General features: G+C 48.8%; 1 long non-coding RNA gene across 3 annotated transcripts, besides 1 other annotated feature; it reads left to right on the top strand.

Moving 5' to 3' along the window:
- Positions 1-1,295: 1,295 nt before the first annotated feature.
- On the top strand, positions 1,296-24,362 carry Gm13387 (predicted gene 13387). Of its 3 annotated transcripts, none has more exons than NR_166479.1 (3): positions 1,296-1,804; positions 2,653-2,743; positions 24,052-24,362. It is a non-coding gene; the product is annotated as a predicted gene 13387 (long non-coding RNA). The 3 variants fall into 3 exon arrangements; NR_166478.1 differs by lacking the exon at positions 24,052-24,362 and adding an exon at positions 8,689-10,749; NR_166477.1 differs by lacking the exon at positions 24,052-24,362 and adding an exon at positions 2,850-5,462.
- Positions 18,693-21,938: an enhancer, noted in NCBI's record as "VISTA enhancer mm1454". NCBI's record gives its function as "enhancer in: neural tube[4/4] | hindbrain (rhombencephalon)[3/4] | midbrain (mesencephalon)[3/4] | forebrain[3/4] | eye[3/4]" and the evidence as "EXISTENCE:transgenic organism evidence [ECO:0001131][PMID:17130149]".
- Positions 24,363-26,719: the final 2,357 nt, after the last annotated feature.

The raw sequence follows: 26,719 nt of genomic DNA, 5'->3' as shown, positions 1-26,719 counted from the left end.
TTGGCTTGTTGACAGAGGGGACTCACAAGGTCTGTCTTCTTGGGCTTCTCCTTAGGGCTGGTAGTGGGGAGCACAGTTGGCCATCTATGACTATGAGACATCTAATGCTCTGGGGTAGGTCCCAGCCTGGCCATGGATCTGACCATAGGACACATCCTATCCAGATAGGTGGCAGATTGTGCCATTTGTTGTCACCACCCCAAGCAGAACTTCACCCTGAGGCAAGGTGCTCACCTCCCTTGGAGCCTGAGTTGGTTCAGTTTCTCAGATACCACAACTGGCAGCTACTGTTTGGGTAGTGAGAAATCCTGGGCGCACTGGGAAGCCAGAGTCTCTGCTTTACCAGGTCCTGTGAGGGTCATCGATGAGGAATTACGTAGCCCTGGGGAGAGGGGGGCTCAGCTGATCTCAGCAGCTCTGGCTAAGCCTTGCATGTCCACAGTGACCTCTCCTGTCCGAAGATCCTGAGAGACCAGGTTGCCATGCAGCCACCTCTACCCAGGCCTGTCTGCATCTCTTAAGCTGTAACTCTATACGGCTATGTGGCTAGGGATGTTCATCAGCCCTTTTGTCTGGTCAGAACTTTCCTAGTTTCCTGTTTTTTTTTTTTTTTCAAGGTGTCCCCTGCTTTTCTTTTCTCTGACCCTTGCCCTGTAGACAATATGCTGGACTTTCCCCTTCTTTATCCTCTGTGATCTCTCTGATCAGGGGGAGACCAAGAGTGTTCAGGTAGCTTGTGGTTGGGCCAGAGAGTAGGACTCAGCACCAGCACAGTAGTGACCTTCTCCTCATGAGCTGAGTCCTCCCAATTTGGCTACTCTATTCCAGCACCTTGTGCACAGTACAGGAACAGGAGTGTCTATGACCCTAGCAGGACCCCTCAGATCTTTGGGAAATCTAGGACAAGGGTACAGTTGGGCATCATGGGTTTCATCAAGGAACAGACACTGTAAAAGTTCAAGTCCATGAAGCCACAGGATGACTTAAGTGTGGGGATCCCCAATAGTCACAACTCCCTGCCCTCATAACCTCTGGCCTCCATGACCTCCATGTCCCTCAAGGAGATCATGCTGGCCTCCACCGGGCTGCCTGCCCAGATGGCTTCAGTGCCCCCTGCATCCTGAGGTGTCTGTTTCCCCTTGGCCATGGGTTCCCATGTGGACGACAATATGTGGAAACTCCTCCACATTCTTCAGGATATCCGCTGCCCTTCCGGCCAGCTCGGCCTTGGCACCCAGGGGGGGACTAGCCTTCCGGACCTCACCCAAGGGCTGTGCATTCCTCTCTGTTGATTCACTGTCTCTCCTTCCCAGTGGCTTGCTGCTGCCCTGGCTGGATGCCACCCTCTGCCAGGTGGGGGTGGAGGGCTAGTGTCACTGGTCAGCCATCCTCCTGTGTGTGTCACATCAAGAGCTCAAGAACTCTTCCATTCTCCCAGGATGTTGTAGCTGGAGACTAAGGACAGCTTTGCACTCGTGAGACAACTCTGGGATCTGACTCCAGGACCACCTGCACACCTAAGAATGGATTAAATTACAACACAGACACATCCATACAAAGCGGCTGCTCTTGGAAGATGTGTGTGCATATACCTGTCCTGTCTCTCCTTTGCACCCTTCATGGTTTCACACCAGCCCTGCAGCTATAGAGTCTCCATTGGACTGTGAGCATCGGGAAAGCTCTCTGGACCAGCATGTGCACTTCACCTGATGCTTATGGAAGACACACAGCACACACAGGAAAACACCTCCTCCAGGATTGCTCTAGGCCTCAGAGGAATTGGCCAGAGCTTCGAAGCAGTGCGGTATGTACAACCTGGGATAACTCTTCAGCATGTGGTCAGTCCAGATCTTAACACATGCTTTTCTGAAGCTGTGAGCTGAGCTGCCCTCATCACAGGCCTGCATCTGGTCCCCTACATAGAACCATGTCTTTGGCACAGTGGCCCACATGCCCCTCTGGCCCATCATGGGCAGCTAACATGTTGACCTTAGAGGTTCAGCTTCCTGGTGTGGAGGCCAGGCAGATATCAGCCTAGCAGATGGGCAGAAGTGCCCAGGTCCAGCCTATGCCTAGGGCTGCCGTGAGTGGATGCCTATGGGTGAGGTAAGATGCAGCCTCTCTCAGGCAGGCACCTCATGTGGTGGTGCATGAGTGTTGGCCTTCAGTGGTACTCGGTGTCTACCTGAGGCCATAAGAGGTGGTAGGGCTCAGCTGCTAGTGGAGGCTACCGCGTACTGATTACCAACTAGCCCAGGCACCAATACATACACCTCTGTGAACTACTTGTAGCACAGGTACCCCTAGGCACTGCTGAGAAATGACATTGGGACAAAGTGTGGAAAGAGAGGCAGGGGACTTTGGGACACCCAAAACAGGTCCCTGTCCTCCTGTGAGCAAAGACAGGAGGGGCAGCAGAGGCATGTGTCTTCCAACGTCTACTCTGGGCTATACAATCTCTCCAAGCTCTCTCTCCTGGCTCAGTCCCACTAATCTCAGAGGCAGAGTCCTGCTTTGCCTTCCCGGAAGCCCACCCCAGCTTCTCCTTCAGACAGGCCATGTGTTATGTGCACAGCAGAGGCCCTTCCTTTAGCTCTCAAACGGTGACCTGGGGGCAGCAGCCCTGCTAAGGGATTTTATGTCTCTTTTCAGGGCAGGGCCTTCCTGACATTGTGGCATGACTTCTGCTTGCTGCCTTCTCCCATAAAACAGTGATTCCTCCGTAGAAAGCACTCAGCAGTGGGTGAGTACTTTCTACTATGCCTGGATCAGGCCTCAGAGCAAACATCAAGGCCTGATGTTTATGTATAGACACTTGCTTCACTCTGACTCACTCCTGTCTTCCTCAGGGAGAGCATGGAGAACAAGCACATCATTGCAACCCCCAGCCACCCCCACCCCTTACCTCTTGGTGCTGTGGCCAGCTGTCTTCACACGATGGTTGGCACTCACTTACCCAGAGGCCCCCCCAAGATTCTGCCCTTGCTTCCAGCCTCGACCCCCAACTCCAGACTGCAGGATGTCGTCTGAGGGTCTGATAGGATGTACACTACTTGGAGAAGGGGCCAGAGGCAAGGCTGTCAGGAGGGGATTGGGTAGCTGTGGGTACCAGGATGGCAGTTCACAGCAAGGCTGTGCCTAGATTTCCCTAGAGCAGCCTCAGGTGTCTCTGCCTCCTCCTCCTCCCAGCCCCACAACTGTGCCAGCTTTTTAGACTATTACCAGTGGCTGAGGACACAGAGCCGGTTGATCCTTTAGGTCAGGTACAAACCTCTAGTTGGTGCTCAAAACCTGGCAACAACTTCTGGAGGTATGAAAGAAGAAGGAGGGGAGAGGAGATACTCAGTGGAGAAGAGAAAACTCAAAGCTAAGGTCATTCACTCAGTTCTGCAGATGTCAGAGCCTGCTGGCCTGGCTGGAAAATCTCGGGCCTTCAGAAGCAGACAGTGGCGACAGGGCTGGGGAGCACAGGGCATACAGAGCATGCCCCAGTGCCCTGGGCTCTTTGCAGGGCAGGGTTGAGGGCATCTGTCTTAGTCAGGGTTTCTATTCCTGCACAAACATCATGACCAAGAAGCAAGTTGGGGAGGAAAGGGTTTATTCAGCTTACACTTCCATACTGCTGTTCATCACCAAGGAAGTCAGGACTGGAACTCAAGCAGGGCAGGAAGCAGGAGCTGATGCAGAGGCCACGGAGGGATGTTCTTTACTGGCTTGCTTTTCCTGGCTTGCTCAGCCTGCTCTCTTATAGAACCCAAGTCAACCAGCCCAGGGATGGCACCACCCACAAGGGGCCTTTCCCCCTTGATCACTAATTGAGAAAATGCCTATTAGCTGGATCTCATGGAGGCATTCCCTCAACTGAAGCTCCTTTCTCTGTGATAAATCAAGTTGACACAAAACTAGCCAGTACAGCATCCCTCCAAACCCCTTCCCTGAAAACACTGGGGGGCCATGTGGCATTGCTGCTGTAGATGCCAAATGAGGACTTTGGGGCTCAGCCTTTCAAGTCTCACAGAGGTCATCCTGGGATACTGCTGTAGGGAGTCTTGCCTGTCTGTTGCTGATGTCAAGTTACTATATTTTAAGGTTTTTACTTTCCTCAAAGTCACGCTCATGACCAGGAATTCTACAGAACTGTACTCCCTCCCCCTTCCCAAGACCCAGCCAGTGCAGGTCAACTTGGAGAGAGCATGCACCCAGTGTGGTCACTCTCAGGAGGTTTGAATGGCCCAAAAGTAATAAATAGCAGGAGAGGTCCAAGTTAAAGCATCACACTGTGAGTGCGAACGTGTGGCACACAACCCAGCCACATCCTCCGAGCTAATTATTTCTGACGTGAGGTTTTTCTCAGTCCACCAAGAATGGCCCATCTTCCTGCAAACGCGGCTTCATCTCTCAGGTTATGGTAAAACAAAGCCTTTAGACATATCTTATATGCAGTGTCTGGGCTGTGGTGTCCATCCAAGGTGTAGCTCCCTCTCCGGCTGCTCTGTGGGCTCAGTGGAGCTGTGGATACGGAGCTGAGATCCAGAGTGCGGGGCAGCTCCTGGACACAGGCTCCCATGTGACAGGGAGTGAGAACCACTGCTACACTTGACCCCTGGTGTGACCTGCTCTTTTGGAACTTTGGAAGCTCTCCACATCGTGTTAAGACAGTTCATGATGTCATGCCTAGGCAGGCCTGTTTGCTGGGCTACTGCATCCTCTCCTCCAGGGCCAGTCTGACGATCCTCACTCTTCTCCTGTGACTGATTTCTGCTCATTTTCCCTAAGGCTATCATTATCTAGATGTTTGGCTTTCTTGACAAAATTTGTAATAATAATTTAAAAAAATTTACTTATTTTCTTTTATAGTACTTTATAGAAGACATCTTCAAGTTGATTTTCTAAGTTGATTTTGTTAAGCCTTTGGGGTTTTGTTTTGTTTTTTTTTTTTTTTTGTTTGTTTTTTTATACCAATGAGAAAGACAGCAATATTTATTTAGAGATTTCCTGTGTCTCTGTTTTCTTCTGCTTCCCTGGCTCCAGTTTGAGCGGTCTGTGCTAGTACGTATAAGGTTGGCCTATGACCCTGAGGCACGACAACTGGTGCTCTGCAAGGCAAGGCCCAGCAAGAGCAACAGTGTCTGTCAGCTTTCTGCCCTCCTGGAGGATGGGTGGGGACTGGGCATCTCTTCAGCATGGAGCCTGCTAGGATTTGGACGATGGGTATGTGTGCTGGAATCTTAGATTCTGGAGTGGCTCTGCTGAGGTATGGAACTGTTGAGAGGTGGGGCTTGGGGCTGGAGAGATGGCTTAGCAGTTAAGGATATACTGGTTGTTTTCCCAGAGGTCCTAAATTCCCAGCAACCACATGATGGCTCACAACCATCTGTAATGTGATCTGATGCCCTCTGCTGGCATGCAGGTGTACATGCAGACAGCACACGTACATAAAAATAAATAAATCTTCAAAAACAGTGCGGCTTGGTCTCTGGGATGGAGTTAGTTGTAGTACAGCTACCGTGTGTGTGGCCCTGTGCTTTCCTGTCTGCTTCTCTATGATGTTATGATGTGGACTGCAGGAACCCTTCCCTCCCCAGAGAGGTGCAGAAACAATGGGGCTGCTGGAACTTGTCATTTCAGCCTTCAACGCTAACTTGAGTGACACTTCTTTTTCTTTGTAAGTGCCCAGCCTCACCCCTAGCTTTTCTGTCACCTCACCCAAGATCTTGCTTCCATTCTGGTTGTTCAAAACCAAAACCAAAACCAAACAACAAAACAAAACAAACAATAACAGCCCCCCCCCCCCAAAAAAAAACCAAAAGAAAACAACTAAACCTGGCTTCTGGTTCCTGAGTCCTCCTGGGCCCCATGGCTGTCTTGACATGTTCTTGCATATGTAGTCTTTGAAGTCAATGCCAGACTTCTTGCTTCCAAGTCTCCAGCCTCCTAATGGCTGTCACTATCACTCCCGTCTTAGAATTTTTCTTCATCCCGGGCAGTGGTGGTACACGCCTTTGATCCTAGCACTTGGAAGGCAGAGGCCCATGGATTTTTGAGTTCAAGGCCAGCCTGGTCTACAGAGTGAGTTCCAGGACAGCCAGGGCTACAGAGAGAAACCTTGTCTTGAAAAACAAAAAGCAAAAAACAAAAACAATAACAGCAAAAAAGAATTTTTCTTCACTTTAAAGTAGAGGCAATAAATGTTGTTTTCCAATCAGTTCTTTAGGACTTAAGCACCATTTTTTAAGATAAATTATCTGTTGGGACACAACTGGTCCATGGTAAGGTACACAAAATACAAGTGTCTATGCACTTGTGAATTTACTATCTCAATATAGAACATCGATCCTAGTTAGGGTTTTACTGCTGTGAAGAGACGACACGACCACGGCAACTCTTATAAAGGCAAACATTTGATTGAGTTTACAGTTTGGAGGTTGACACTGTTATCATCATGGTGGGAAGCATGGGCACACAGGCAGACATGGTGCTGGAGAAGGAGCTGAGATCTGCAGGCAACAGAAGGAGACTGTGTGCCACCCTGGGCATAGTTTGAGCATATGTAATCTCAAAGCTTGTCTACACAGTGAAGCACTTCCTCCAGCAAGGCCACACCTCTTTATAGTGTCACTCCCTATGGCCACGAATTCAAACACGTGAGTCTACAGGGGCCATGCCTATTCAACCCCCCAGCATTCCAGCACCACAAAATTTCCAATGTCCAAAAGCAGCGCTTATCTGTGCCATCCATCCTGTGACTACAAGTGACCATGCTCAGTCCTTTATAACCCTGTGACTGCAGTGTCCTCACCATCCTATTTCTTCCATCCTTCCTTCCCTTTTTTCTTAAAAGATTCAATCATTTATTTTATGCATAAGCGTACACCACCATTGTTCTCTTCAGACACACCAGAAGAGGGCGCCGGATCTCATTACAGATGGTTGTGAGTCACCATATGGTTGCTGGACCTCTGGAGCCATCTCTCCAGCCCTCCATCCTATTTCTGTGGACATGTGAGAGTCTTTTGTCACTGAAGTTAAATTTGACAATTTCAGGTGGGTGCGGTGGCACCCACCTTTACTCCCAGAATTTAGGAGGCAGAAGCAGGAGAATCTTTGTGAGTTCAAGGCTAGCTGGTCAACATAGTGAGTTCCAGGCCAGCCAGGGATGCACAATGAGACTTTACCTTAAAAAAGTAAAATAAATAAATAAAAAAAATAAAAATTGCCAATCTCTTATGTTATTCTTCGTGCCTTTAAAAAGATTTGTTTTTATTACTTTTTTTTTTTTTTGAGATAGTGTCTCTCTATGTAGCCCTGCCTATCCTGGAACTCTGTGTGTAGACTAGGCTGATCTCGAACTCCCAGAGATCTACCTGCCTCTGCATCCCTACTCCTGTGATTAAGGGCATTCACCACCACATCCAGCTCTGTTTTTATTAACTGTCTGTACTTGTAGGTGTCTGTGTCTGGGCTTGTGCGTGTTAGTTCAAGTGCCCTGGAGGCCGAGGGCATTGAATACCAACAGAAGTGGAGTTCAAGCTCTTTGGTTGTGAGCCCTCTAACAACAGTGCTAAGACTTGAACCTGGGTCCTCTGAGAGAGTAATGAGCCACCTCTCTGGCCCTTCTTCATGCTGTTTTAGGATTTCTGTTGCCGTGATGAAACACTATGGCCAAAGCAACCTAGGAAGGAAAAGGGTTATTGGCTTCTGCTCAGTATCACTTCATTATCGAAAGAAGTCAGGACAGAAACTCAAGCAGGGCAGAAACCTGGAGCAGGAGCATGCAGAGGCCATAGAGGGTGCTGCTTATTGGATTGATCCTCATAACTTGCTCAGCTTGCTTTCTTATAGAATCCAGGACCACCAGCCCAGGGATTGCCACACCCACAATGGGCTGGGCCCTCTCCCCTTAATCACTAGTTTAAAAAAATGCCCTACAGGCTGGCCTACATTTTCTTTTTCTTTTTTCATTTTAAAGATGTATTTATTTTGTGTATGTGAGTACATTGTCACTGTCTTCAGACACACCAGAAGAGGGCATCAGATCCCATGGTTGTGAGCCACCATGTGGTTGCTGGGAATTGAACTCAGGACTTCTGGAAGAGCAGTCATCGCTCTTAAACACTGAGCCATTTCTCCAGCTCAGCATACATTTTCTTAATTGAGGATCCTCCTCTCACATGACTTCAGTTTGTATCAAGCTGACATAGAACTTGTCAGCACAGCATCTTCCTATGTAGTTCAGGCTGGATTATTAGCACTCATTGTGCAGCCTAAACTGGTCTCAAATGCTCAGCAGTCCTCCTGCTTCAGCCTCCTAAGTACTGGTATTATAGGTATATTCCACGAGGAAAGAAACAACTAATGTGTATATTGTAGACCAGGCTGGCCTTGAACTCACAGAAATCCACCTACCTCTGCCTCCGGAGTGCTGGGATTAAAGCTGTGCAGCAGCACGGCCAGCTGATTTTTATATATTAGCTTTACAGCCAGTCATCTTGAAGATTTATTTATTAATTCTAAAATATTATCTGTAGATTTTCTTCCCTACATATAAAATCATACCTTCTGAAAAAACATCTATTTCCCCTCACCAATCTTTATTTTTTTAATTTCTTTTGCTTTGTGCACCAGGGCGGGCCCCCAGTCATTATTGTGTAAGGTCAGGGTAGATGCTATCATTTTTTATTTCCACAGATGCTACGCCTGCATATCAGGACCAAGCGTGTCCTCTAGCCTGAAACAACTTGGAAAATGGCCACTAGCTTTGCAGAGACAGTCCTCAGATAAGGGCAGCAAGCGGCTTGTAACAGTGGTGCCTCATCCCCACCCACAATGTAGCACCCGCCTCTTCCTTCATCAGAGCTCTTGCTCAGAGTAGAGGAGGACGAAGTGCCAGAGATGTCCCAAACATCTGCAGAGGGTTCTCTCAAGAATTAACTTGAATACCAACTAGTGCATTCATGTGAGGAAATTCTAAAGCTAGAAAAGAAGACCACAGGGAAAGTTACCAGCTTCCAAACACAAAACAAACAAAGACAAACTTAGAATATTGTGTCCCTAAGAGCCAGTATTTAGGAAAAAAATTTCATAATTCGTAGAACATTGATTACAGAGCCAAGAAGCCTCTTGACTCAGAAATGGTCTATTCAACAATGCTCTGCCCATAGCAAATAAAGCCAACAGAAAGCCAAGGAATAGTCGAACTACTTTGAGCAACATACACACAGGTTCAAAACTCATGAGTTTTTCTAACTGGACATGGCAGTGTAAATCTTTAATTCTAGAACTCAAGAGGCAGAAGTAGGTGGATCTCAGAGTTCCAGGCCAGCCTTGTCTGTATATCTAATTCTAGGCTAGCCTGGTCTGTATGTCTATTTCTAGGCCAGCCAGGGCTACACAGTGAGACCATGTCTTTAAAAAGAAAGAGAAGAAGGGAGGAAAGGAAGGAGGAAGGAAAGAAGAAAAGTAAAGTTAGTGTCTAGAGAAATAAAACTTTCAAGTTCCCCCACCCCCATCCCTGATGTAACACTGGGCTGACCAACTCAGCTACCACCTAGACCCAGACCCAGGGTTTGGAGTTGCCAACCCTAACATCTATGAGTTGCTGATATACACGAGGGGCTCAGTCTTGTAGAATCAGAGCAGTAGGATGTCCATGGCTCTGGGCAATGACAGGCTATCTGAGAGGAGTCTCGCCGAGGGTCTAGTATGGTGTAGCAGCGGCCAGGGGCCTTAAATCAGACCAACAACTCCTTACAATGAACATTGCATGTTTGAGTAAAAGGGTGTACTGTGTGACACACCACAGCTTCCAGTGTGACTACAACAAGTGAATATATGATGGAGAGGTGGAGAAGATGGAAGAGCAGAACAGTGTATGTGCAGAAGAGATGTGACAGCTGTGGCAGATGTGAGAGAGGGCTCGGGTTAATGGAGGGGGCAGGTCGTTGCCCAGTGGGGTTGGTAGGATGACATGCAGCAACCTGAAGCCTGCATGGACTCAGCCCCAAGATCACCCTGGCTCTGAGCGGTGGTGGCAGAAGTTTTGAGATGAAGAGTGGTCCATTTGCTGAGTTAGACCTCCTCAGAAGACCTCCATGGTCTGTGCTTCTCTCGGAGACCACTCAGGTCAGTGGCCTGTGATTCAACAGAGGGCAATGGTGATGTCTGCAGGCCATACTGCACGGGAGACCAGGCAGAGGTCCTTGGTTCTGTGGCTGGAGACTAAGTGGATGTTTGTGGTCTGTACTGTTGCTGGAAACCATGTAGAAGCCCTGGATTCATGTTCCCTCTGACTGTGAAGGGTGAGGGAGCAGTGACTGCAGATGCAGTTGAAAAAGAGGGACATAAAAGACTTCTGTGACAACCCTCCACCCTCACTCCCACTCCCCAAATTGACATCCTAGAGAGGAAGCCACAAAGGAGAACTAAAAATAATCATGTTGGGGATGCTGAGGTGTGGCTATCCACACTTGATGGCGTCTGGCAGGGGTGCAGGTGGAGAAGGACTCAGCTTCCCAGCAGGGAACTGGACACTGGGAGTTTAAGCATGCTCCAGTGATCATGTAGACAACACAAAATGGAATCGTTTCTTCTTTTCTCCCATTTCTCCTCCTTCTCCTCTTCCGCCTCCTCTTTCTTTTTTTTATTATTTTGGTGGGGGGAGGTCACAGGGAGAAGGATGGAAGGACAGGAAGGTGAGCATGGTTGGGTGCATGATGTGAGATTCCCAATAAAAATAAATCAATAAAAATATGATGCTAAACCCTCAAGCTTTTGGGTATGTTTGCACACACTTTCAATCCTAGCACTTGGGAGGCAGAGGCAGGCACATTGAGTTTGAGGCTGGTCTGAGCTACAGAATGAGTTCCAGGCTGGCCAGGGCTGCACAGACAGACCCTGTTTCAAAAACAAAACAAAACAAAAACAAAACAAAACAAAACAGACAAAATTCTCAAGCCCCAGTTGCAGAGATGGCTGAGTTGTTGCAGGGAACCAGGGTTCAGTTCTCATCGCCTCACGCTGTCCACAGTTCTAGCTCCAAGAGATCTGATACTACTCTGGACCTCTGAGGGTGCTGCATGCACATACATAACATTTAATAAATAAACATTTAAAAATATCAAGTGCCCTAAAGGCAAAATTTATGGTGTCTGTCCTCCAGTAGAAATATAAGGCGTGAAGAAAGGGGAAAGAAAGTCCACAGAAATGGGGCTAGAAATGACTCAACCAAAGCATTGTGTGACAACACATGAACACCAATTTCAAACACTGGGAGTGAGAAAGGGACATCCGTACAGATCCTGCCGGTGACAGAAGGTTCAAGGAGGCCAGGTGTGCCAGTGCACATCTATAATCCTAGGGCTTGGAGATTAGTAAGTTTCAGGTCAGCCTAGGCTACCCAGAAAGGACTCAGCTGTAAATAAATAAATAAATAAATAAATAAATAAATAAAACTCCAAGGTGCATTATAAAGAGCTTAACACCTAGTGAATTTGACAATCCAGATTAAACGAGCAAGCCTTGAATAGCCAGAATATTTTAAAAATTGCACATTGTAATTAAAATTACAACATTTTACACAATCTCAGGAAATTAAAAATTGAGGATTGACTAGGCAGTTTTCTCTGGCTATGGTGAAACAATTTAAAAGGGTTTAACAATTTAAAAGACTCACTTTGGCTCATGATGTCAGAGGCTGTGTGACCCATTGCTGTGGAACTGTGAAAGGCAGGGTGTACTGGCTGGTTTTGTGTCAACTTGATACAAGCTGGAGTTATCACAGAGAAAGGAGCTTCAGTTGAGAAAATGCCTCCATGAGATCCAGTTATAAGGCGTTTTCTCAATTAGTGCTCAAGAGGGGAGGGCCCCTTGTGGGTGGTGCCATCTCTGGGCTGGTAGTCCTGGGTTCTATAAGAAAGCAGGCTGAGCAAGCTAGGGGAGCAAGCCAGTAAGTAACATCCTTCCATGGCCTCTGCATCAGCTCCTGCTTCCTGACCTGCCTGAGTTCCAGTCCTGACTTCCTTGGTGATGAACAGCAATATAGAAGTGTAAGCCGAACAAACCTTTTCCTCCCCAACTTGCTTCTTGGTCATGATGTTTGTGCAAGAACAGAGACTCTGACTAAGACACAGGACATTATGATGAGGATGGCATGGGTAGCAGAGATGTTCTTCATGGTGGCTAGCAGAGAAGAAAAGGGAGTGAACGAACCATCTAACAACAAGATACCTAGGTCCCAAGGACCCATTTCCTTTAGCTGGGTCCTGTCCTTCAGTTTCCCACCAGTTCCAAAAGTCCTTCAAGTCATGAGCCCATTAATGGATTAATCCACCCATAGGCCTCTAGTGTCTCACAAAAGCAATTCATTGGGAGAGAAATCAGAGACACATCATAAGAACAATCAGACCCGTGCCTCATCCAGAATATGAAAATTACCTAAAAATGAAAAATCTAAAGCCATCAGAATTCTAGAAACAAGCATAAATAAGGTGTTTATGCTTTGAAGAAACCACCATTAGCCTTCCTATCTGCCCCTAGCTTTTCTTTTTCCAGAAGGTCCCCTGGTTAAAATAAAGAAAGCACTCAGCCTTTCAGATTGGCTTCTTTCAGTTAGCAGCATGTACTTGTTTCTTTCAGGGGCTTTTGATCTTGATAACTCCTTTAAAAGATGAGATTCAGGCCCCGTTCTGTTACCCAGGCTGGCCCCTGAGTTATTGGGCTTAAGTCTTACCAGCAAGTGTAGCAGCATCTGTCTGGAGTTCCTTCCCCCCCCCCCCCCTTTTTTCCCCCGAGACAGGGTTTCTCTGTGTAGCCCTGGCTGTCCTGGAACTCACTCTGTAGACCAGGCTGGCCTCGAACTCAGAAATCCGCCTGCCTCTGCCTCCCAAGTGCTGGGATTCAAGGTGTGAGCCACCACTGCCTTGCTGTTTCTCCCTTTTCTTTTCACCACTAAGTAGTCTACCCTTCTGATAGACCATGCTCCACCAGAGGACATCTTGGCAGCTCCAAGTTAATGTTCTGGTTAAGGCAAGTTAGCACATTGGGTTGGTTACAGGGAAATGGAAGTGTTTCCCCAAGTGACTGTATGAGTCTATTTTCCTGCCAACAGAGTGCAAGTTCCTGCTGTTGCATTTTTTGTTGGCAGCCATAATGTGATGGTTATTCTTGGTTGTCAACTTTACTACATCTGGAATTAACTAATACCCCAAAGTGGAGGGACACACCTGTGAGGGTTTCTCGCTTAATTTGAAGTAGGAGGATTTCACCCATAATCCAGGTCTTTGAGCAGTGAAGGCCCACCTCTCATTTGGACCACACCTTCTGCTAGAAGCCTATACAAAGCACATGGAAGAAGGAAGCTTCACCCATTGCCTTTTTGGCCTTGCCTCGCTAGCAAGTCCACTCCTTCCCTGGCATTAGGGCCTACTTCTCTGGGATTCTGGTATATACCGAAGACCAGCTGAGACATCCAGCCTCACAGACTGAACAACTGCTGGGTTCTTGAGCCTTCCATTGATAAGCACCATTTTTGGATTAGCTGGACCACAGCCTGTCAGTCTGCAACTCCTTCTAATAAATCTTATATATATTAGAGCAGGAAAGAGAGAGAGAGAGGGAGAGAGAGAGAGAGAGAGAGATTCTCTAAGTTCTGCTATGCTAGAGAACCCTGACTTATTCACACAGGGTTAACCCTATGATTTCTGTTATTCAGTCACGTGCAGTACTGTCTTGTTGTTTTAATTTGTAATTCTCTAATGTTTATATTTCCCTGCTTATCATCTTATTATCATGCTTTGGTGAGGTGACTGCCCTTTGTTTTTTGTTCAGCTTTAAGTCATGTTGGGTTGTAAGAGATCTTTGTATATTTTGAACGATGGTCTTGTATTAGCTCCTGTCTTTGGCAAACATTTTAGATGTGAGTTTCTCTTCTTGTTCTGTGCTGATCTCTTTAATGTGTTAGTTGTTAGTTGACCTGTTTGCTATTTTTTTATTCAATTGTAATTTTTTTTTCTTAGAAATACTGGAATTTGGCTTTAGGGCCTCATGAAAGCCCTGTATGAGCTCCAGCTCTTTTGGTCAGTATTTTGGCATTTATATTCATGAAATAAACTGATCTTTAAGAAGTTTTGGTGGCTGAATAAAGCAAAGTAAAATTGTATTCTTTCAAACTCTTAAAAATCCTACCTAAAATTGGTGTGATTTCTCTTTTTAAATATTAGAAAGAATCCACTCCATCTTAGTGTAGACTGTGTCTCCCTTTGATGCAGACAAAAGGTTAAAATACAGATTCCATTCATTTAACAAACAGAACTGCTCAACATTTACCCGGCCAACTGTCTTTTAAATATTCAATCTCTTCTGTCAAATGCTTTTTAATTAAGCAGCAAAGGATGACCACACCATCATTCCAGCCACCATCCCTCTCTTCTCTAACCCTGTATTAGTAATTTGGATTTTTTTCCTTAACAATTTGTTCCTGAATCAATTGCTTCCTTGGGAGTCAGAGAGAACACAGTGCCTGGTCATGCCTTTTCATTCATCTGAGACATGTCATAAGGCACTTTGCATTTCCCTTGCACACCACCATCGATTCATGTAGTTTTAAATGTTCAAAGCACCATCACTTTGATATTCAGTCTATTCAACAGAGTCCCTGTTTCTTTTACTGGTAACTAGCATTCAGAAACCCAGATCAGTTGCTAGGCCCACTTGTCACTATGGGATGTCCTTGTATCTAGTCTTCTGGGGGAACAAAGCTAGGGAAAAATGTTAAGTCGTTAACGCAACCAGCATCTATAATTAAATCTCCCCGTGTGCCCAATTTGCAGACCTGTATCCCCTCTCTCCACAGAAGCTCTGGTTCCAGCTGATCAGCAGCAGGCTCCTTCCCTAGCTTTGTACTTTCTGTTGGCTTGTTTAATATGGTAAGTTAGCCAGGGCAGCCGACTATCTGCCTGCCTCAGGCTGGCCCTGCGTGCTTTGTCTCCTCCATATCAATCGTAGCCACTCTGTAGGCAACTATAGTGCCCCATTCTTAGGATGCAGAAACTTAGAAGTGACTATCATCACTGCACACCAATCCTAAGGAGGAAGGTCATCAAGAACAGGTCTAAGGAAGTCTGACGCGGGTCCGACTTCCTTCCTTTTAAGTGAGTTGCTGCATAGGCTTGAGACGGGTGTCTCGCCACTGCTGCCTGACACACAGTCATGGCACTTCAGACCTATGCGCTACTCACCTAGGCCAGCAATGAGAACACGGTGGGATAGTCTTCTCCAGATGCAGCAACCCTCAGGGGGCACCTCAGCTTCCTCTCCTGCATACACCTTCACACAGACACATCCTCATACATGTAAACACATTCACACAGGTACGCAGGCCATAGACACACACATTTACACTAGATGCATGCATATTAACACACTAGCACATAGAGGCACATATACTGTTCTACCACACACAAACATGCTCAGACTCATGCATGCACATATACACAGCACCTTCATGCTCATACTCTCTCTCTCTCTCTCTCTCTCTCTCTCTCTCTCTCTCTCACACACACACACACACACACACACACACGCACACGCACATACAACTCCAGTAAATCCACACCTATGGGCACACTGTCAATTTGCTGAACAACTAGACTGACTTCAAATACTGGGTATCAGAGAACACTTGATCTTCAAGAATGAAGGCAGGACTAGAAAGTGCCAGGGCTATCAACATGCCAGCCTGCTCTGGCAGTGCCCTGGGTGGAATGGGGACTCCTTCACACACACTCATCCCTCTAAGAAGCTACTTGTCTATGCTCTCTGCTGTGGCCCTGACAGAGATGAGGAGCTCAAGGTGAGAGTGTACAAATGTCTGCTGCCCTCATCTTGAGCTCGTAAGAGGCCACCCAGCATCAGCTGCTAGAATTTATGGGGTGTACTTGTCAATGCCCATGATGCCAAGGCCAGGCTACACCAGGAATCCATGAGGGTGAGCAGCTTTCTCCAGAGCTCTGGCAAGACAGCTGCATAGTGCTTAATATGGAGCAGCCGTGGGGTGCTCATTTGCAGGGAAGCACAACCTCAGGGCCACGGCCAGTGCCACATCCCTCCTCCCACCCAGATGGTGAAAATTGAAAGAACCTGTGCACTGCCCTCATAGCAGAAGCCAGTAAGTGTCTGTGACCCTGCACATGCACAACTGCACGTGTGGGCCTTGTCTCCAGGCCGATGCTTTCAGAGCCCTGTGGTCATTATGAGCCCGCTCATCCCATGACCAAGAATTGGAGATGTTCAGAGCCTCAGGTGCTACCAGCTCTGCTCACCAAGCTGGGCAGAGGTGGGGACAACACAGCAGTTGCTCTGGCAGCTAAGAGACATTTCCTTAAAGTGTATAGAGGACGAAGTGCACCCATCGGCTGCTGGAGAAGTCCCAAAGGACCCTTGGGCTATTCCCCAAGACTAGGACCTCAGTGGACCCCTTCCATGGGCTCTGCAGAGGGGTCCTGTTTGCTTCCTTCAGACCATGGAGACAGTGTAAAGCCTTTGAGGCACATCAGTGGGCAGGCTCCTCTCGTGAGGATCTCCAACCTCCAGAACACTCTAACTGGCCTAACTGCTAGACTCAGCCTCCACCCTAGAAAGTAAAAAGACAAAGTTCTGGACTTGAAATCCCACCAATCCCTGGTCTCGGCCCAAGTTCTGGACTTGAAATCCCACCAATCCCTGGTCTCGGCCCAAGTTCTGGACTTGAAATCCCACCAATCTTCACCCTAGAAATCTCCACCCTGAACACCCCCCCCCCCGCCCCCAAATCCTGTCTTCTGCCCAGGTCTCTGCTGCTTCTCACCCAAGCAGAGGCAGCCACCCTCCAGCCATTATTTTCCCTCCCAATAAATGTCTTGAGTGAGGTTTGTTGTGCAGTGTGACTTTGTGGTATTCCTTGACTGCCAGTACACCTTTCCCCTCACAGATGTGACACATACATTTGCCAGGCTACTCAGTTCACAAGGGACAGAGCCCCAGCCTTCGGGCCTAGATCTCACATTCTGGATACGCCCTGTTGGATGCCCTCAGCCTCCCATAGCACTGCCATGCCCTCAGAGCTACTGTGGGTGTGTGCTGGTGGGCATGGCCTAATGGCTTTCAAGACTACATCATCTGCCCCAAGGTGTCTGCAGGTCTGGACTGAGCAATCTTAAGCCCAGCCCACCTCACTTAAAATCTCAGCAGCAGCCATGTGCACACACACACACAGGGTTTCTCTGTGCAGCCCAGGCTGTCCTGGAACTGGATCTTTAGGCTAGGCTGGCCTTGAACTCAGAGACCCACCTGCCTCTGCCTCCCAAGTGCTGGGATTAAAGTTGTACATCACCATGCCCAGCTAAATTTCAGGCTCTAGGTGACCAGCACTGCTGTGTCTGGTTGTGGCTTCCCTACAACAGGAAGTCAGCTTAGTGGCCTCTGCACACTATGTTGCAGGCCTCGATCAGTGCATTGGCTGGTACTTCTCGGCCTCCTCCTGGGCTCTGCCCTCCCGTTTCTCGGTCTTGGCGGCAGCCTAGAGCTTGGTGGTGAGAGACTCTCCCCACCCCCCACCAAGCTCTGTTTCTGGAGACCTGAGCTTTATCCAAGTTTGAACCTAAATGATTTGCATGAGAAAGACATTTTTACCTTTTCAATAACCAGCCCGGGCTGCAGCTTCAACTTCATGCCCTACACAATTGCCTGGCAACACATAGTGCTTGCACGTGCTCGGGAGCGGGGCACAGTGCTACAGAAAGGCTCCTATCATCTCTACCGTCGCTGGTCACTACAGACATACTCAGGAGCTTCCTATGTCCAGCAGTGTAGTTGCTGGGCTGAGACCCTGGGAATTCATGTTTTACAGTATAATCTAGTCTCTGAGGGGTGGAGGAGATGGCAGGAGAACTCATCTGTTACCCCAGTTCCCCAGAATTCGGCTCAGGGCTTGCAAGGGTCAGGCAGTTGGGACAAGAGATCAACAGTGACCTATGCACAGTGGCCCCATCTCTCGCAGGAGCTTCTACAGGTCTAGAAGGTCAACATAGCCAGTCCAGCATGCAGCAGAGGGGTAAGGTGCACCGCATGCCTTGGAGATCTGGGGGCCCACAGCAACTTCCTGTAATCCCTCAGAGCTTTATCTAAAGAGACTGGGCACCCTTAGACTCTCATCCAGCTCCAAGGAGTTGGGAAGTAGAAGGAAGTTCAAATGTAAAGACCTGTGGTCAGATCTGTCCCCAGGTTGCCATGGTTATTTGAGATAACCAGACCAACTTCTTTGTAGGTAATGGTACTCGCAGCCTGGGAAGCATTTGATGGGGATTGGGTGTAGCTGAGAGGCAATTCCCCCAAACCTGCTGTGCAGCGAGACCTTCCCACCGCGGGACAGAGCACACGCTGGCCCTGAGTACCAGCACGTACCGTAGCCGGGGAGGCTATTAATAATTTCCATATATCGTACTCCCATTATGAGCAAAAATAACCAGCATGAGCAGCAGCAAAGCTATCTGGCACCCCACCCCCAAGTCTCAGAGAGCCCAAAATAGCAGCCTGGGAAAGGCTTGGCGGCATCTAGCCCAAGGGGTCCGGGCTGGGCTTTCCCTGTGCTGACCCAATGCCTCCATAGCTGGCTCTTATCCAGGGGGCTTGGCCTCACCAGGTCCCATGGGGCACAGAGCGTGGGATGATCTCAGGGCAGGGGGAAGGTATGCATGGTTTGAAGAGAAATACAGAATATGAGGATAGTCTTAGGATCTGCATGCAGGGCTTAGAGGAGGACGGAACGTGATCACCAGGAGATACCTACAGCTTCACACAAGGGCCTTCTGGGTCACAGATCCTCCAGAAGCTGCAGGATCCAGGGAAACTAGGGATGTGCAGCACCCCATACACACATCATGTTAGGATCAGGCCCACTCAGAGTCCCCTAAGGCCCCTCCCTCCCCTGGGCCTGACCTGGCTTCATCAGAGACAGGGGAGCCAAGGACTGGGCTATTCTCTTCCGACTGTGGGTTCAGACTCTCTGCCAAGTGGCTCGGGGAGAAGGAAGTCTGAGTGAGATGGTGAGGGGCAGTGGGTGAAGGGTCTGGGGCTTCCCACAACTTCAACTGCATTGTTAGTGTCCTAGCGATGTTCCAGATGGTCAGTCTTCCCTAAGCCCGGCTCTTAATGGGACCCAAACCCCCTGACTGGGAGGCTTGTCTCAGGGTGGGCTGTGCTTCTTAAGTGTGGAGGCTCAAGCCTCATCTGTTAGGTAGATGGGCTGACCAGGAGCATTCTGGGAGCTAGAGGTGCACGGTTATGCTTTCTATATGGGGTCACTAGGCTAGTTTATATATGCCAGGCAGGCTCTCCCCACGCACCTAGGCTGCCCTCTAGTGGCCAGGTGGCCTGGTGTGCAGCCAGCACTCCTAGGTTCGAAGTCCCATTATCCACAGTGTGGATCTGTAGAGGCAGTGGGGTGTTTTGGAAGAGGTTTGTTTGTTTGTTTGTTTTATTTTCATAGCCTACCTGGGCAGGGGCTAGGGCAAGAGAGACGCCGTCCCACTCCTATTTAGCTACTGTCAGCTGCCCTTGCTGGGTGAGGGGAGGCAGCAGAACCCAGAGCCACCTCCTCCAGGAAGGGCCCTGGCTTTGGCCTAGCTTGAGCTTCAGGGATCTTTGTGGCCTATTATTTTGGTCAGACCAGCCTAGGATGGGTCTCTGGCCATTTCTGCTGAATCTTCTCTGAGATCATGATAGACCAGTGCATGGGTGACCTGGCAAGCCCAGGCTCTCAGTGAAGATCCCTGCCTGTCCAGTACAAAGGCTTGGATACGGTTCCACAGGAGGGAGAGGTCAGGACTAGGCTGAAAACAGATGGAGGTAATAGGACCCCTTTCCTGACCCTCTGCTGCCCAGGTGGGACACTCAGAGCTGTACAGCCAGCTGGGTCAGAGTAGCCGGGAGGGAACCTCAGGAAAACAATCAAGAAATCCAGAGGGGCTAGGGTTGTGGCTTCTGGAAGTATAAGTTTCCCCTGCTCCCCCACTCCCCTGAACTGCAGGAGGGCTGGGCAGGTGCCCAGGCTGGCTTAGGACCAGACTGCATGGCTGGCCTAGGACCCCAGTGCCAGCCCGTACTCCTACCTCTGTGCTGGCCTGAAGCCAAACACTTTTTTTTTTTTTTTTTTTTTTTTTGCAAAGCTATCTTTTTACCTTGATAAGCTGTTTTAAAAATGTAAATAAAATAACTCGGCAGACAAAAGCAGGCATTGATTCTGCCCAGAGCCAGCCGCTGCCCTCGACATGAAATATCGCAGCACATTGAGTCGTGAGTCCTTGCTAATCCAGGCAGACAAGCTTGAATGAGGCCCCTTTGGACGGGCGCGGTGGTGGGCAGTGGAGCATGCACCGCCTGCTGGGCGGCCCTGTCCTGGACAATGGCTTTTCTTCCCAGAAGGGGCCTGTGCAGGACAAGAGCCCCCTTTGTGTAGAATGTCTGCCTTGGAGAGCAAGAGAGGCACATTCAGCAGCCCCAGACACTCTTTGAAAAGCTTCAGTGTAACAGAAGACGCTGAAACACTAGCTTGCCTTCTGCCTCGCAGCACTCTCTCCAGGCACAGCCGCCATTCAGCCTTAAGAACGGGCGGGGGGTGTGGGGGGGGGCATGTCAATGCCCAACCCCACATTGTTCCTGGCTGTGTGGCCATCTTGGTTTCTCCGTGCCCCTCAATAGTTTTGAGAGGCAGGTGTGACAGGAAATGAAGCTATGTGAGTCGTGGTACTGCTGACACATGGCCTTCTCCCAGGGCCAACCAAGGTCTACGGGGCTTAGGTGGCTGGCTTCTGGTGACAAATACCTAAATCACAGCTGTAGGAGTGGAGGCCTCCAGAGCACTGTTCTGTCCCTAACGAGTGCTCATCTTTGACTCTCAATGGCAACAGGGTGGAAGTCATGATGCTGGAATGAGTGATGGCCTCATTGAGTTCAGCAGGCATGTGTGGGCCAGAGTCCACTTGAGGCATCCTCTAGCCATGAGCTGGGGTCTGTATCTCTTAGGCTGCATGACAGAACTCTAGTTGTGCAGTGACTGGAAGCCCCTCCTTCTCCAGGCACCTCATGCAGATCTGGTCACAGCCTGGGCCTCCTAGCTGGGTCTGGGACTCTGAATACAGAACTTTAGGACTAGACTCTTACAACCTTCTGGGCCTGCACCAAAGATGTCAGTGCTAGCAAAGTTAACCCAGAAACTATAATGCCAACAGCACACAAGTTCTCCTCCGGAGACTCCTGCCCTAGGGTATCCGGGCAGCACAGGCTGAGCGGTCTCAGCCATTTAAGTGTTTCTGTCTGGGGTGCCTGCCTACATACTCAGCAAACAGACAGATTGATCAACTGACAAATGGACAAAGGGCAGGAGAGTGGCCTGCCAGCTTAGGGATGTTTGCCACGTGCTACACAGTCTTGCTGGAGCTCATCGGCAAGATTGGCCCGCCAGAGCTGAGAGGGGCTAGGAGGCAATCTCAGAAGGGCTCCTCTGGGCATGCAATGAACAGAGTTCTGGGGAGTGACATTGGGGTGGGATCTACACTTTGATACCTTTTCTCAGATAAAGTACTATGAGGGGCTTCTGAGCCCAGTCTCTGAGGCCCTAACTCTGGAAGGCCCACAGCCCCATACAGCCCTATATGGGACTACAAACAGCCTCTTTCTGGCTTCTGCCTGTCCTACTGAACACACACACCAAGAGGCAGAAAAAGTGTCCCAGCCCCCTTTCCTGAAGGCTATGAGAGGCATGGAGAGTCCTCTTGGTGGGCTGACAGGAGCTCCAGAGTGTGACCCCAACAGCCTTGGGGAGCTCTCTGGGAGGACGTTGACTACATGGTCTGCAGATGTGCATGACTGCCCAAAACCCAGCTTCCAGTGAGACACTGTCCAGAGCCCATGAGGATGTGGGACTTAGCTCGGGGAGAGGCTTGGAGCTCGGGGCAGGCCTGGGCTGAGGGTTCAGATCCTCTGGCCTGGGCCAGTAGATAGAATGTGGGAAGGTAAGTAGGCTACACAGCCCTCAGGATGCTGAGAGTCAAGCTCACAGGCAGAGGGACTTGTAGGTATTGTCTACCTTAGAGGACAGTGGAGTGCTGGTTAGCCTGGCAAGGGGTTCAGAACACTAGGGAATGGCAAGGGAGTGACTCACTTCCCCTCCTGTCCTGACTGTAAGTGTGGCTGTGGCTTCAGCCAACACTTCGGCTCCCAGGCTACAGAAGCCTCGAGGGAGCCCCTGGCTACCAGTCCTGCCTACTCTAAGTCATATCCAACCATCTGGCCAGAGGCTCATCAGTGTAGCCAACCCTGCCAGGCTTCCTCCTGGAGCTGAAGAGTCACAAAACCTGATTGTCACTTTGTCCCCCTCCTCAGAGGCCCCTCCCAATCTTCCCCACCTGCACAGAGGTTTTAAAACTTTATCTATTCAGAAGGTAATTGTCACTATTCAGCCACCACCCGTGACTTTTCATGCTGCTCCTCTGAGCCCCAAGGTCCTGGGCCCTGGCCATTGTTCACACACATTGTTCCCATAAAGATAGGAGCTTGGTCTAAGGTAGACAAAGGGCTGAACTTGTCTGAGGGGCAGTGATAGATAGCCACAGAGTTATAAATCACTATGTGCCAGCCATACCTGGATCCACAATACCCAGACTGATAAAGGGAGAGTAAACAGAGCTACCAGAACCTGAGTTGAAACCGCCTGTCACTGACCCAAATCCCTACCTGTAGATCTGAGAATTGAGAATAATTAGGCCACTGGCTTCCATTTGCATAGAAGAACCAAGCAGCAATGTAAAGCAGCTGCCAGTGTGGTCCTATACAGTAGGGTCTATGTAGTCAGCTGGTGTTGTACAGACATCTTGGTTGTACCTTTATCACTGTGGACACCCACTGCCAAGATTACTTTGAGCCGTGGCAGCTTCTGGTAGATCATCCCACAGAATTGCAAGATATGTGGATGTAGACATATTTACCGACACAGAACTGACCACACCCTACCAGAAACCCAAGGCAGCTCCACAGGATATAAGGAGGGAAGGGTGTCTCTGAGTGCCTCAGAACTTGCCGGTCAGACCCAGGGAGGGTGTCAGTGCTTCCAAGACAGGAGCAGCAGCTACTTGTTCTGAGGTCTGAGACCAGCAGCAGGGACCTGCATGCTGCAACCCAGCTCTGCCAGAGCGGGTGTGGCTTCACCTTCTAGGGAGGGAGGACCGAGGGGCAAGGTAAGCAACAGCTACTACCTTCTTGCTTATGAGAAGGAAAAGCTCAGAGAGAGATTGCTCTGGGCTGGCCTGTCAGGTTGGCCTTGCATATGTGTTCAATTCTACCTGCACACCCAACACATTGATGCTGAATGTACCAAGAACAAAGCCCATGCCTAGGCACTGGGCATACGTCTGGGTAAATTCGTTTCAAACCCCAGCTACACATAGGGGATAGTTTGCAGAAGACACACGGTTTTTGGTCTTACCTAATGCAGAGGTAAACTGTTCCTTCAGCTGTACCTTGGGCTTTTATCCATACACCACCTTAGAGGATGGTGGGACAGCCATTCAGGGCCCTGGGCTGCAGAGAGCAAGGGGTCTCTATATCCCTACTGCAGGCCAAGGTAAATCCCTACTATGGGGAGCTATTAGCCCATGGGTAAGTTACTCAGGACACAGGGAGGGGAGAAGCTGGAGAAAGGCCACTCTAATACCCAGAACAGAAACAGCTTAACATGGTTCCTAAAACTGCTGTGAAGGACACATGCCTCCTCCTGGCTCAGAAGTCTCCTTACTCTGTTCTAATGAGGCACTACATAGTCTCTGGTGGATTTCCCAGAGCCCCACTGGCAGCCAAGTCTAGGCCAAAAACTTGCCCTGAGCCAATGATTGCAGTAGAGGGCTCCCGGGTGGAGATAAATATCAAAGAGACACCTTGAATGGTACCCGGGCCTTGTGCCACTGTCTAGCTTCCCAGGGTCACTCACTGCCTCTCTCACATTTCTGATCTCTGACTGCCTTTCAGGACTTGGCAAAGCCTGGAATTCTTACCTGGAAAAGCATTTCTTCATCTGGATTTCTGATGCCACCTACCTCCATGAAATGCCTTCTGTAAGAAAAGCCTCATTGTGTCCACAAGCTGGAGCTGAACACTTAGGGGCAAGTCAGGGAAGCTGTCACCAGTGCAGAAGCCACATGATATCTGCTATGGCAAAGGTAGTCCTCAGTGCCCAAGGTGGGGACAATGCTTTCAAAGGAACTCCAAGAGTACCCATAAGGCTTTAATGTAGCTTTAACATCGCAGCGATCTTGACAATAAAACAGACTTTAGGGACACCCGTGCTCCAACATTAACACTTACCAATGGCTGCTGAATACCAGGAAAGAGAATCTGACAAGATAATGTAAGCATGGAAGAGACCCCAAGGCTGTGGGGAGGCATTAACTCTCAGGGGTAGTATATGAGGATAGGCATCCTATGGATACCCAGGAGGGCAGAAGGGAAGTCTGCCTGCTTACATGGACTCCAGGAATCAAAGGAAACCACAGTAGGCATGGATCCCACCTTGGAACAAGGAATCCCATTTGTACATGGGGTCTTGGAAGTCTTCTCTAGTGATAATTATTTATAGAGTAAAAGCACAAATGTTATTTACCCACTGACAAAGACTTCCTGGCCTGTGCCACTAAGGGAAAAATGTCAATTAGAAATTATTATATACCAAGAAGCAAGCTGGCCACGGTGCTACATAGCCAACAAGGGCTATGTAGTGAGACCGTGTCTCAGAAACAAACAAACAAAATAGCTAAAAATATTCAAAAACGGGACTGACTTCAAAAGAACTAAAGGGAACTTAAAGATCTTTATTATCTTTTAAATAACATGTGTGTATGTGTGTCTGCAGGAGTGTGTCTGTGAGTGCAGTTTTCTTGAGAGTCCATGAGAGGGTAATACATCCCCTGGAACTGGAGTTAAATGCAGTTGTGAGCTGCCAGCATGGCTGCTGGGAATTGAACTCAGGTCCTCTTGAAGAGGCATTGGAGATCTTAATCACTGAGCTTCTAAAGGGAACTTTAAATATGAAAAATAATCACTGAAATTTTAAAAAGAAAGAAAGAAGGAAGGGAGGAAGGAAGGAAGGAAGGAAGGAAGGAAGGAAGGAAGGAAGAAGGGAGGGAGGAAGGGAGGGAGGGATAGAAGGAAGGAAGGAAGGAAGGGAGGGAGGGATAGAAGAAGGGAGGGAGGGATAGAAGAAGGAAGGAAGGAAGGAAGGAAGGAAGGAGGCTCCATGACCAGAGCCATGAGCAACTCCAGCACTTCATGTATTCCTGATGATTCAAACCTTATGCTCAGACAAGTAACTGTGCATGAATGTTCAGAGGGGCTTAAAACTGTCAAAAGGGGGAAACAACCCAAAGAGCCAGGAGCCGATGAACGGGTTAATAGTACATGGTTCGTCCACACCACAGAGTACAATCTGGGGCTGAAGACTTAGTCGCTGCAAGGGCGAGAGCTAAGAACTTGAGGTCCAGTGACAGGAGACAGACATGGGTCTCTTGGTGTGCAGCTGTGTCTGGGTAGCCTGCCTAGAACCAGGAAGTCTACAGGAAGAGGTATTTTTGTACTTGTGGAGTCTGGGGGTGGGGTGTTCTTAATGGAAATAGTTTTTTTGGGGGGGAGGCGGTGGTGACATATTTTGAAACTAGAAGAGGCTATGTTTGCACGATATTGTGCTAAATGTTATTGAACCACTATTTTAAAATTCTTCATGTTTGAAAATAATAATGTATATATCAAAAATACAAGAAAAACGGTCTTTCTGCAAAGATGAAAATATATAGTTTTTGAGACAAAGTTTCATGTATCTCAGGCTGATCATAAACTCACCATGGTAGCTTTAACATGACAGTCTCCATGGCTACCTATTTTCCTGCAAGTAACAAAATTTCTTCTGTGTGGTCTGAATAAGACTCCCTTGTATATAAGTGCCATGCGTTCTTATACGTTCTTCTGTTAATGGGTGGCTCTGCCCTTAGCTATGGTGAAGATGTTGCAACAACATGGAGAAGCAAGTGTCTACAGTGTGCTGACTTACTGTTCTTTGGGTCTACCCCAGGGGTAGTAGAGCTGGACCACAGACTCCCCTACAGCATCTTCCCCTGCAGCAACTGGTCTCTGTCTTCTGCAGGGAACAGGAACTTTGTTTTGTTTTTAAACTTTTTTTTATTGGATATTTTCTTTATTTACATTTCAAATGTTATCCCCTTTCCTGTCCCCCCTCGAACCCCACTATCCCAGCCCTCTTCCCCTGCTTCTATGAAGGTGTTCCCCCACCTGCCCACCCACTCCCGCCTCCCCACCCTGGCATCCTTCTACACTGGGGCAGGGTCTCAAATGTGCTTCCTAGTCCCTTCTATTCAGCTCACAGGGGCAAATGGTCCGATGCCTGTCCTGAAATTGCCCTTGAGCCAAAGCAAGGCTCTGTACCAGGCTCCTCAGTGTGGGTGGGGGGCTCCCACCTCTTTAGTACTTCTAAGTTCTCTCCCCCCCCCCCCCACATCCATACCACTTTCTCTCCAGGTTTTAAAGGGACCGACCCCCACAACCCCCCACCCCACCCCCACTTCCTTTAAGGTCCCATCATGTTGTTTCTGATAGACTACTCTGTCCTAAGGTGGTGGCTGATCTTTGA

Source organism: Mus musculus, chromosome 2, assembly GCF_000001635.26.
Source record: "Mus musculus strain C57BL/6J chromosome 2, GRCm38.p6 C57BL/6J".
Classification (NCBI taxonomy): domain Eukaryota; kingdom Metazoa; phylum Chordata; class Mammalia; order Rodentia; family Muridae; genus Mus; species Mus musculus.
The sequence above is the reverse complement of the archived record's forward strand: the minus strand, read 5'-3'. Positions and strand labels throughout refer to the sequence as shown.